Below are 12,775 nucleotides of genomic sequence, written 5' to 3'. Positions count from 1 at the left end.
AGATATTTGGAGATAATAATTCAAGTTACATTATTTTTTTCACCCTTAACTCCAATGCAAAGCTCTTATCCCTACTGTATCAATGTGAGATGGACAGTAGTAGGCTATGATGATTCTTTTTAACAGTCTGACTTGAGTCTTTGGTCTCTTTCCTCCAAGCCCATACTCTAATTATGATCTCATGGAAAAATTAATTTTTTTTTCCATTGAGGTCTAGGACAAGATTGGCACACACTCATTTAAACCCAGGCCTTCTCAGAACTGCAAAAGCCTTCATATCACAAAACATCACAGCAAAATAGTTGCTAGAAACACTTTGAAGATGGAGATATTTGGATTCTAAGGCCAATTCTGCTACCTGCTTGACCTTGAGAATGCTGTTTACCCTCCTGATCTTCAGTTTCTTCTTTGGAAACCATTGTTGCATTTATGGCAACCAGTGTTTAAAGAGTTCTATAGACACTCATTTAATGCACAAAACAATGGGGGAAAAGGGCGGTTATTTTTTACTTCATTTTACAAATGAAAACCCAAAGAAAAGTCAGCTTAACTATTAGTACCTTGCCAAGGTCCATAATTTGTGACAAAGAGACCATTTTGAAACCTAGTCTGGGTCCAGAGTCCACATTTTTTATGACTACTATGGAACCCTCTTACACTGTTGGTGGGAATGCAAACTAGTACAGCCACTATGGAGAACAGTGTGGAGATTCCTTAAAAAACTGGAAATAGAACTGCCTTATGATCCAGCAATCCCACTGCTGGGTATACACACTGAGGAAACCAGAAGGGAAAGAGACACGTGTACCCCAGTGTTCATCGCAGCACTGTTTATAATAGCCAGGACATGGAAGCAACCTAGATGTCCATCAGCAGATGAATAGATAAGAAAGCTGTGGTACATATACACAATGGAGTATTACTCAGCCATTAAAAAGAATACATTTGAATCAGTTCTAATGAGATGGATGAAACTGGAACCTATTATACAGAGTGAAGTAAGCCAGAAAGAAAAACACCAATACAGTATACTAATGCATATATATGGAATTTAGAAAGATGGTAACAATAACCCTGTGTACGAGACAGCAAAAGAGACACTGATGTATAGATCAGTCCTATGGACTCTGTGGGAGAGGGAGAGGGTGGGGAGATTTGGAAGAATAGCATTGAAACATGTATAATATCATGTATGAAACAAACAAAAAAAGATAACTGGTATTGAAAATAACAATAGTACTTTCTCCTAGACTTATTTCAAAGATACACTCAACACATGTAAACTTCTCAGTTCTTAGCCTATAGTAAATATTCAATTTAGGGTGGTAATCATTCTCAAATGCAAAAATAGTAATACTATCATTTTCTAATGAGGGTTAAATAAAATGATGAATATAAAGAACTCAGAAATTAATAAATAATGATCAATAATAATTATTGTTATTATTATTTTACCAGTTATAAAGGGGGCTTCCCAGGTGGCTCTAGTGGTAAAGGATTTGCCTGCCAATGCAAGAGACATAAGAGATATGGGTTTGATCCCCAGGTGGGGAAGATCCCCTGGAGGAAGGTATGGCAACCCATTCAGTATTCTTGCCTGGAGAATCCCATAGACACAGGAGCCTAGCAGGCTACTAGGCCTAGTGGGGCCATAGGGTTGCAAAGAGTCAGACACTACTGAAGTGATTTAGCACCTACACACAGCCATAAAGGGCAGTCTTGAAACAAAGTTCACAAGAGGGAAACCAGACAGGTGTCACTTCCGCTTCCTGGGCAGTATGGGAGCAAGGCTTACTTCCCTTGCCTGTAGCAGTGGCAGTCAAAAGGAAAAAACAAAAAACAGAGGGGAATCCAAATTGAGCTCATTACATGAATTGAGAAGGAATTACTCTTTCACTTCCACCTGACGCATCTATCCCCCATAACTATGACCTCATAATGCTCTTGATCCATACCATTATTATTATACTTGGAGGGGTGAGAAGGTCGGCAGTAAGCACCCTTTAGTTGTTGAAGTGTTTCACCTAATGGGAGAAAGAAATTATTTTTGCAGTTTCACATGGAGAAGACACTGGGAGAATGCTTTATGCTACCAGCAAATCCAGTCATTCAAGCCCCAAGTATGTCTTTTACTTACAATTCCAGGGTTAAAGTAACTTTCTAGGTCCAAGAGAGAGGTGTTCCTGCCCAGGGTCCATGTCAGCAAATGGAAACCTGCATACCTTTCTGTGCCTGCAAATACTCTACTCGAACACAGTGAAAGGATTTCAATCTAAAATGATAGGAAATGGAGAATCTGAGGCATGTGCTCTCAGAAAAAGGAACCTTAAGAACTGAGATTAATTTTATGTAAATTCCTGATTTACAGATGACAGAAACTTAGCTCCTGAACCATGAACATCTGCCAAGAATCTCTACCCATCCTCAGGCCAATAAACTAACTTTCTGGACTATGGCTGGACTCTGCCTGGCCTGCACCCCTTGCTCCTAAACGCAGCCCACGCCAACCTTCAATGGAGGTTCCCAGGTAGCTCAGGGGTAAAGAATCCGCCCGCCAATGTAAGAAACTCAAAAGAGGACAGCTGGATCCCTGGGTTGGGAAGATCCCCTGGAATAGAAAATGGGAACCCACTCTAGTATTCTCGCCTGGAAAATCCCAGGGGCAGAGGAATGTGGCGCGCTACGGTCCGTGGGATTGCAAGGAGTCTGACAGGAAACACAGCCCTCAATGGATTTTCCCAAAGGTTAGTACAGCAGGTTTTGCCGATTGCAGATCCACTATCACACGGAATGAATTTCTACTTCTCAAATCGTATTTTGTAAAAAAAAAAAAAAAAAAGTATGCTTTGGAACAGGCCCTCACTAAATGATCACTAAATGAATAAATAAATAGGTCGCCCAAGTTTATTACTGAAACTAAAGACTGAAGAAGTAGAGTTTTTTTTTTTTTTTTTTTTAATTGCCCTATGAATTTGAGAATGTGGTCAGTCACTTCAGTCATTTAGGATTCTTTGCAACCCCATGGACTGTAGCCTGCCAGGCTTCTCTGTCCCTGGGATTCTCCATGCAAGAATACTGGAGTGGGTTGTCATGCCCTCCTCCTGGTGATCTTCTCGACCCAGGGATCCAGCGGGCATTTCCTGCACTTCCTGCACTGCAGGCAGATTCTTTACCCACTGAGCCAACTGGGAAGCCCCCAAATTTGAGAATAAATAGATCCAAAAGTGAAAATTTTCTTCTTCACTGTAAGTACTTAGATAACATATGCAAACCGATGGATACAATGTCTACATTCTAGTCCCTTTCCCTTTTTATAAAAAATGAATTTCCACGCCACAAGCCACGTGGCCGTGGCCGCGGCCGCAGCGGGCGCTGGGAATCCCGCCGCCGGGTGTTCAGCATGCGCAGTCACGGCTGGCCGGAACTTCGTCCGCGGCTTGTGGAGCGAAGGGCTTGGGGAGGAGTTTGAGGAGAACCTGCGTCAATTGTGATGAGAATCCTAGTGGATGGACAGTGACCCCTTCCTTTTTAAAAATGTCTCACTTGGCAGAGTACTGTGACACCAAGAGGAATTTAATGAAATTTCATTATGTCTGGGGGGGAAAAAGTACTTTCTTTCAGTGAAGAAACAGCACGTCAGAGGAGTGTGGAGAAGCCCTGAGTGTCTCAAACCAGCCAAAAACTCAGGTGGCCCTAGGCAGGGAGGATGACGTTCACCTACGATGGGTAAGAAACTCCATTTGTGTCTCATGTTCCTTTCTACTTGGTGCTGAAACTAGACTTATTATATGATACCTCTTCTGGAAGTAAAATCTTAAGTATTTTAACAGAGTTCATCTGCTACTACCAACCCTTATTTTTTGCTGTTTTAATTGCAAGGTGCTTCTGACACATCTAATCCAAAGAGCTCATTAAATACCAGCAGTAAAAGCTTTAACGTCAATCATGCAGAAACTATTTGGATATGACGAATTATTTTTTATTATTATATAAATTTATTAAAAGCACAATTTCATGGCCAAGGAATTTAAATCAGATAAACCAATTTATACTTATGTAAACAAATATCATAAGAACTACATAAAAAATTAAATATCACCAGAATCAAAGTTACATCTCTTGCACATGGAATTAAAAGTTTTTATATTATTTTTTTCTACCAAATGTTTGTCACTGTTCATAGATATAAATTAGTTAATCCTTGTGATTTAAAACTCAATTAAACTTTAGGATATTTTCTTGTTTAAAATTTAATATAAAGTGATAAAAATAAAGATATATGCAAAGAAAAATTAGTTATAATATGAACATTTTAATGAATTTTCTTTGCTCTCATATAAAAACATAGACTTAAATATATCCAAATTTCAACACTTGGCCTCCTTCATTGATTTCATCAGTTATATTTGTGGCCCAGTAATCCAATCTTGTGGAAAAGGCAATGGCACCCCACTCCAGTACTCTTGCCTGGAAAATCCCATGGATGGAGGAGCCTGGAAGGTCACAGTCCATGGAGTTGCTAAGATCCAGACAAGACTCAGCGACTTCACTTTGACTTTTCACTTTCATACATTGGAGAAGGAAATGGCAACCCACTCCAGTGTTCTTGCCTGGAAAGTCCCAGGGCGGGAGGAGCCTGGCGGGCTGCCTCTCTGGGGTTGCACAGAGTCGGACACGACTGAAGCAACTTAGCAGCAGCAGCAATCCAATCTTGAGTCACTTTTCTAATTTATGTATGTAATTTAAGTTTAAAATTTGCCTAGTGGCTATTTCAATACTTGTCACTTCATGAGTTGTAAGGTAATATATTTACATGAAAAGAAAGATGATAAGTCAGTGGTATGAGTCATTATATTAAGGTCGTAATTATGAGCCATTAACTTACATTCTTTTGAAAAGCTTTCAGAATCCCTAATACAGTTCAGACTTATTTTGTAGATGGAACTCTTCTGTTCCTAGAGTTGCCTTTTACAGACTTGATTGTAAATTTCTGTTCCATACAATGCCATACTACCTTTTTAAATAGAAAAGCACACGATAATAAGTCTATTATTATTTATTATGTTTTTAACTTTATTTGGCTGTCTCATTCTTAGTTGTGGCATGTGGCACCTTGAATTGGAAGCATAGAGTCTTAGCTACTGGACCACCAGGGAAGTCCCCAAATATATTATTATTAATGATTTAGGTTGGCTTACTTTGGAGGTTATTCCTTAGAGTTCAATTACATGAGTTGAGAAGTTATTTTAACTCTGTGTTTACAGAGTTATATTGAAATACAACATTACCTTCCCCCACCAAGGGAGTAAATTTTTAATAAATAGGTATCAGGACCAGATTTTGGTTCCTGTCTTAAGAAAATGTATGTTGGATTTTAGTTTGAGATTTAGGATAATTTTAAACAAAATAATATCAAACGTTGAACTATGACTTGAAACTGTCCACATCAGTACCAGCTCTTATGTATGAAACACTATAAAGTCTATCTTCTCTTTCTAATTTATTTGACTTTCTATATTCTAGTGATATGGAAATGCCACACAGTAGGGAATAGTTTAGGTGCTGATATCATTATTTTCTCAGAATCATTACCTGTTATGATCCTCTGTTTTCTAGTTCAGTTCAGTCGCTCAGTCATGTCCGACTCTTTGCAACCCCATGGATTGCAGCATGCTAGGCTTACCTGTCCATCACCAGCTCCTGGAGCTTACTCAGACTAATGTCCATCAAGTCAGTGATGCCATCCAACCATCTCATCCTTTGTCATTCCCCTCTCCTCCTGCCTTCAGTCCTTCCCATCATCAGGGTCTTTTCCAGTGAGTCAGTTCTTTGCATCACATGGCCAAAGTATTGGAGCTTCAGCTTCAGCATCAGTCCTTCCATTGAATGTTCAGGACTTATTTCCATTTTGAATGGACTGGTTTGATCTCCTTGCCCTCCAAGGGACTTTCAAGAGTCTTCACCAACACCACAGTTCAAAAGCATCAATTCTTTGGCGCTCAGCTTTTTTTATAGTCCAACTCTCACATCCCTACATGACTACTGGAAAAACCACAGCTTTGACTAGACAGACCTGACAGACAGGCAAAGTAATGTCTCTGCTTTTTAATATGCTCTCTAGGTTGTCATAGCTTTTCTTCCAAGGTGCAAGCATCTCTTAATTTCATGGCTACAGTCACCATCTGCAGTGATTTTGGAGCCCCCCAAAATAAAGTCTCTTACTGTTTCCATTTTTTCCCCGTCTATTTGCCATGAAGTGATGAGACCAGACGCCATGATCTTAGTTTTCTGAATGTTGAGCTTTAAGCCAACATTTTCACTCTCCTTTCACTGTCATCAAGAGGTTCTTTAGTTTTCTTCTTCACTTTCTGCCATTAGGGTGGTGTCATCTGCATATTTGAGGTTATTGCTATTTCTCCCAGCAATCTTGATTCCAGCTTGTGCTTCATCTAGCCCGGCATTTCACATGATGTACTCTGCCTATAAGTTAAATAAGGAAGGTGATAACATATAACCTTCACATACTCCTTTCCCAATTTAGAACCTGTCTGTTGTTCCATGTCCAGTTCTAACTGTTGCTTCTTGACCTGCATACAGATTTCTCAGGAGGAAGGTCAAGTGGTCTGCTATTCCCATTTCTTTAAGAATTTTTCACAGTTCATTGTAATCCACACAGTCAAACCTTTGATGTAATCAATAAAGCACAAGTAGATGTTTTTCTGGAACTCTTTTGCCTTTTTGATGATCCAACTTTTTCTGCTTTCTATATCACATTCAAACAGGTAAAATAATGTAAAATAAAAATTAAGCCTAACAACAAAAAAAAACATTTCTCATAGGAATACAAGTGACTATGGTATCAGCACTGTGGAATGCATGTTGCTATTTATTTTCTTTAAATACTTACCTCTGCAACTGGACTCCTAGTTCAGTAGAGAAACAAAAATTCAGGTAGCTTTATTTCCCCGAGATATAGCTGTCATTTGGTTTGCATACTGTATTCTGCACAGTAGAAGTAAAGCTTTCATGATAATTGTTCCATTATACTATGTATTGGTTTCTTGATCTCTCACAAAATTGGCATTGAAGATTGATGAAAAATTGGTGGTAACAGTTTATCAAGAAGTGTTGTGGATTGCTTTACTGAACTCTATCACTCACCTTTTGTTTATTTGCAAGTCATCGGGATTGATTTTAAGATATATGCCATTTTTGCTTTATTTGAGTGTGAGTAGAGCTTTATTTGAAACATATATTATTAATTTGAAAAGTCGGTTGTATTAGAAAGTGGAGATAGAATCAAGCAAGTTGGTAGGTATTACTAGGGAAAACAAACAAAAAACACCAAGATGGCATGCCCTAAAATTCTGCATTATTACAAATGCTAAAGTTTTGTTATCAGTCAAGTTCCCAGTAGGGAGTGGATTGCATTGTCAAGTTGGGCATTTGAAGAAGGTTTAATAAAATGATTGAGAAAGATGTAGCAAGTTATAGCAGAATTTAAGGGGATTATGTTGTAACATGAAAAGTAAGGCAAAGGTGAAATTATAGGATGATCTTGTCAAGGAGGAATAGCACCTTGACAAGGTCTGTGATCATCATCTGTTGAAGTACAAAGTTGGGCAGGGAAAAAGCTGTGGGGATGAGTGCTACAATCTTCTTCCTCTCTCTAAACTCCTGAAGTGTTCTTGGCTGGGTCTAACTGGTAGCCAGAGAAGAAGATTTGTTAAACAAGCAGGGTTTGAAAGGTTAGGACAGCAGAGAGGCACAGGGAAACATAAGCTGTACACAGTAATTCATGATGGAATGATAAAAATTGTTTGTTTCTTTTAAACCAACTCTTGTAGCCCCCAAGGCAAATATAATATGTCTTGATTTATAAGACCACTCAAAATATATTATTCTGTTACTCCCTTAAACTTCCTGTGCTATAGAAATAGAAGCCAGGTAATACTGACTTAATTTTATAAATGATTAAATAGCCTAGCAGAAATTGTGTAGCTGGAGGCATTAGAACTTGGATTCAAACTCACCTTCTACTTTTAAATCTAATATTATTTCCATTAACTTCAAATTATTAAAAATATTTAATAAGATTAGTTATTTTTTCACCATTAAAAAGTAAGTCTTTTTTTTTTTTTTTTTTGCATACTTAAGCATCCACCCCCAGTTAACTGAGTATGTGGTACATGAAGTCAAGTAACTGTTTTGGTTACCAACTACTGGAACATAAGTGACTATTAATCAATTAAGCTAATGGCTTACACTCAGTTTTAATAATGTTAAACTAAAAGACAAAAACAGTCTTGAATTCAAAATGGGCTCCTTCATCTTGTATAATACTAGAGAATGTATTTCTGAAATACAGTCTAACATAGTCATAACTATTGTTACATTTTGGGGGGCCTTATTTAATTTTATGTTTGTTCAGGCTTTGTGTTAATAATAGCAAAGTGATCTAGTATGAAGTAAGGCAGAATCCTTCCCTGGATTGCTTTAAAAAATTAATGGCAGGGAGATAATTTACCATTTTGGGCTGTCCTTGGTTATAGCTACATTTTATACTCATCAATACACCATAAATGTTCTGATTATGCAATCTCATAGTATGATGACTCTGTGACATGGTGGACAGAGAACTTGATTACTGTAAGAGCTGATTCCAGTCTGAACTCTGTTACTAAACGTTATGAGAGAGAGTTAGCTTCTCAATCTATAAAGCATACTTTTTAAAAAATTCTAGAGTGGTTTTTCATCATCTAAAAATTATCTTCCACCTCAAGTTTTCATTTATTTTAAAATTGTTTCCTTGAATACAAAGTATTGAATTCATATAAACACGGGAAGTGCTTCCTTTGTATTGTTTAAAAACAAGTAAACCAAATATTGGTTCTAATCCCTGTAATGAGAATTTATGTCCAATAGTAATTATTCCCTTGTTTTATGTTAATTAAATGTACACTTTCATTGGTAGCAGTAGTAGAAAGAACTGCTAATTTAGTTTCTTTCCTCTTTTTAATTAGCATATTTACATAAAAGAGAAGCTATATAGTGGCACAATAAAGGCATAATATTTCAGTTTGGTGTAAGTAAATATATGCAACTCCATATATCTTGTTCACTGAGGATAAATATACTATATTAGGTTTCAGGTTCATCAAAAAGCAAAGTAATGTTGAAAGGTTAGTTCATATGCTTTTATTATGTTAGTTTTAGTAAGGGATGAAAAGAGCATTAATAATTTAAGAATGTATTTCTTATGAAACTAAGCACTTTTAAATTGAATTACTCTAGTGGAACACTGACTAAAAACTTGTCCTCTAAACACTTCTTAGTATCTAACACATCTTAGTGTTAACACATTTTGCAAAAATATTTAATGATTTTGTTAATATGTAAAATTTGGTTGCATGTAAATATCAAAAAGTATTGAATTTAGCTTGCAGGGTTATTTGTAATTATTTCTAGCTGGGTCACTCTTTAGCTAGTTATTATACAGGTGGATATTATGGAGGTTGGTAAGTATTTCAAGTCAAAAAGAAAAGCTAGTGGAGTTTTATTACACCTTCAGCCTATGGGACGTCCTCTCTGGGAAGGTATAGTGCTGTCCTAAATGTCTACACTCATCATTTTTCATTTGGTTAGTTTTCTTTAGAGAAAAATCTCATCTTAAATCTCAAATTATGTTTCCTAAGCCATGTGTAGTAAACTCTTGCCCAGGTGTCCCAAATGCGTGACAGAAGACTGTCTCTTCTGCATCTGCATTCAGCTGCTCTTTTCGTGGCCCCTGTAGCACACATGTCTTAAAATCAGGCTTTCTCCCGTGGCATTCCTTCTGGGTAGAGCACGTTCCTCCCCTCTACTCACCCTTTAAACAGTTTAATATAATTTTCTTTCCAAAGTTTTCTTGCAACATTCTGGCCCCATCTGTACCTTCCATTTTCTAGACGCCCTCCAATCCAGGTGATAATTATTAAATGATTGTCATCTTTGTGTTGGAGTCAGTCATCCTTAAAGATAAGTTTCAGGAGGGCATGGATTTTGTTAAGTTTGCTGTCATTTAGATTGTTACTTGATACTGATTACATTTTTTAAATGAATAAGTGTCTCTTTTCCTTGAGGCTAAGCTCCGTTCTCTGTAGAGGGATTTTCTTTTACATACTAGAGTTGTTAGACTTGGAGGCTTCAGGCAAATATTAGGTGGTTTAACTCTCTGACCAGAGATTTCCTGAGGATATTTATGATTATGAAATACATGAAATAGTTGTAAACCTGTATCTTGCTCCTAGAGGGGAAAAATAAAAAAAGAGAAAACAAAAACAAAAACGTGATGATTATGTGTCCAGAAACACCACAAACTACATTGCTCTTCCAAGGAGACAGTTGTCTTATTCCTAATTATCTTTTTGAAATTCACCAAAGTGAAAATGAGTACTTAATAGAACCACATAATACTTTGAGTTTACAGATGGAATACTTGGTACAGCATATATTCTTTTTTTCTCATAGATTTCACACTCTTGCAAAAACCTAGGGACAAGTGCTAAGTCATTTGATTTATTTAACTCTGAATTTCTTTGCTTTAGGATTATAAATCAGACTCTTATTGTCACTTTAATGCAGAAAGTGTTCTTTTGTGTTCATAATGTAGATCAAGATGTGATTTAAGTCGAATCTTGTCAAGGTAACTCCTTTTTAAACCATGAGAAGAGACTTGGCTGTAGCCCAAAACTAATGGGAGTCATATTTTATAATAAAAAGCAATATGTTAGTAATAGAGGCTTTGCTGCTTCTTGCAGTCTCCACAAGCACAAATTCTTGTCAGTTTTCACAGCTAATGCATTTTTTGTCAAGTCATAAGCACTTTTAAAAAGCCTCTTAATATTGTGGAAGACAGAAATTCTAATTTTCTGAAGGAAGCAGTGAAAATAGAGATCTTAGCCTGGAGGAATAAGATATAAGATGCCTGACTATCAAAGGAATCCCATTTTGAAAAGAGACCCATCAGAGAGTAGAGTAGTGTGAATATAGAATTGAACAAACTTTCAAATTGAACATAAAGGGGTGTCATATTGCCAGTACTTTTCCTCTTCCTCACGTTTTATAAAGGGATCCTTCAACTGAGCAAATGGCAGAGATGACAAGAAGTAATTTATATTGTTCACATCTACTATTTAATGACTCCTGGGAGAGAAATGAAAGCTAATTTCACTTGTGTTTGCATGTACTACAGACACTTGTCACACATGGCTTGTAGCTCTTGTAAGGCCACTTGTCTCTAATGTAGAGTTGGATAGTGATGTGAAATTATAGCAAAAGTTTCAGGAAAGCTAGTTACTTACACTTTTAACTTCTGTGACTGCCAGTGTGAGAAAACCAAAGATGTGTGAAATAAACACCAGTGTGAGCAATTAAGTCCAATGGGGGAAGTTCATTTTTAAAAATACTGATTACATTAAGAAGTTATCCTCCTAGAATAGCAAGCGATTTTATTTATTAAACTTACAAATTTAATGAAAAGGAAAGGCTAAATCCATTTACAATTGTACCTTAAGGAAACTCACTTTATTCTTCAGTTTTTATGTAGTATGTGACATGTCCAAAGCCCTTATTTGCCTCTGAACTTTACAGGTTTTCAGAGTTTCAACATTTCAAGGACATTCATATAGCTTCTCTTTAATATTTAGTTTTGAATTATGCAAATCCACTTTGTTCACATTGTTATTCCTGTCTTCATGTGGTCCTCCTTCATGAGGTTGGCACAGATGGAGGTGAATAGTGTTCTTTGATGTCAGTGTGGCTTTCTTTAAGAAGTATCATCAGTAGATTAGTACATGTGATCTTTTTCCTTTGCTCTTCTGTGTTCTAGCATAAATTTATTATGTCACAGATGTCTTTCTCTTTTATTTTCTCCTTGAATTGTGTGATGATAATATTCTTTATTTACATGACCAAATTTCAAATAGAAATTAAGCTGCTTTGCATATTGTAATAAAATCGTCTCACTTTCTTCTTCACAGATTGGTTTGTAATCTATTCACCAGGTGAAAACCCTGAAATTAAAAAAAGTAAATGGTAAAATCAGGATATTAATATAGGTCTTATAACTGTAGTGGGCTTTTCCCCCTCACAAAGTTAGTCCAAATTATTTTAAAGACAAAAGTACCAAATTTTCTTAGGATTATGAGCTTAGTAACTAAAGTAGCTCTAAGTATTAATAAGAGTAATAAAGGTAAGTCTTAAAGTTAATTCCTAACACAATGCACATGTATGCCTTGTTACTTTATTTTTTAAGAAATGTTGTTCCCAATAAAACATTTCAATAGAACCTGAAACTTGACCTTCGCTTTTCCCTTAGTTTTTCTTGAACACAACTAGAGATTATATGCAAAAGAAAAAAAAATGTTTTAGATAAAGAACCTTCTTTAGAAACAGTTTCATTCACTAACAGTCTGTTACTGGGATACATAGTATCATTTTAATAGTCCTAGATTATTATATTTAATGTCTGAGTTAGGTCATTTCTGTTGGATTTAATTGCTTATATTACCTTGCAATTTAAAATTATTTAATTGTTCTATTCTTTAATTCTTCAGACTGTTTTAAATTGACAGTTTTTGTGCTTGATATCAGTACCTATTATTAAAATTCATTAATTTTTTAGAAAAGAAGGTTGCTCTTTTTGATCCATATGGTAAGAATGGAGAATTGTGTAAATCACTCCATTAAGATCATTTAGTAAAATGAGAGAATATCATTCACTGAAATTTTTGTG

General features: G+C 36.3%; 1 long non-coding RNA gene across 1 annotated transcript; it reads left to right on the top strand.

Moving 5' to 3' along the window:
- The first annotated feature begins 1,627 nt into the window (after nucleotides 1-1,627).
- Nucleotides 1,628-2,455, top strand: LOC133228448 (uncharacterized). The gene is made up of 2 exons (XR_009730203.1): nucleotides 1,628-2,120; nucleotides 2,369-2,455. It is a non-coding gene; the product is annotated as an uncharacterized LOC133228448 (long non-coding RNA).
- Nucleotides 2,456-12,775: the final 10,320 nt, after the last annotated feature.

Source organism: Bos javanicus, chromosome 17, assembly GCF_032452875.1.
Source record: "Bos javanicus breed banteng chromosome 17, ARS-OSU_banteng_1.0, whole genome shotgun sequence".
NCBI classification, from domain to species: Eukaryota; Metazoa; Chordata; class Mammalia; order Artiodactyla; family Bovidae; genus Bos; species Bos javanicus.
The sequence above is the reverse complement of the archived record's forward strand: the minus strand, read 5'-3'. Positions and strand labels throughout refer to the sequence as shown.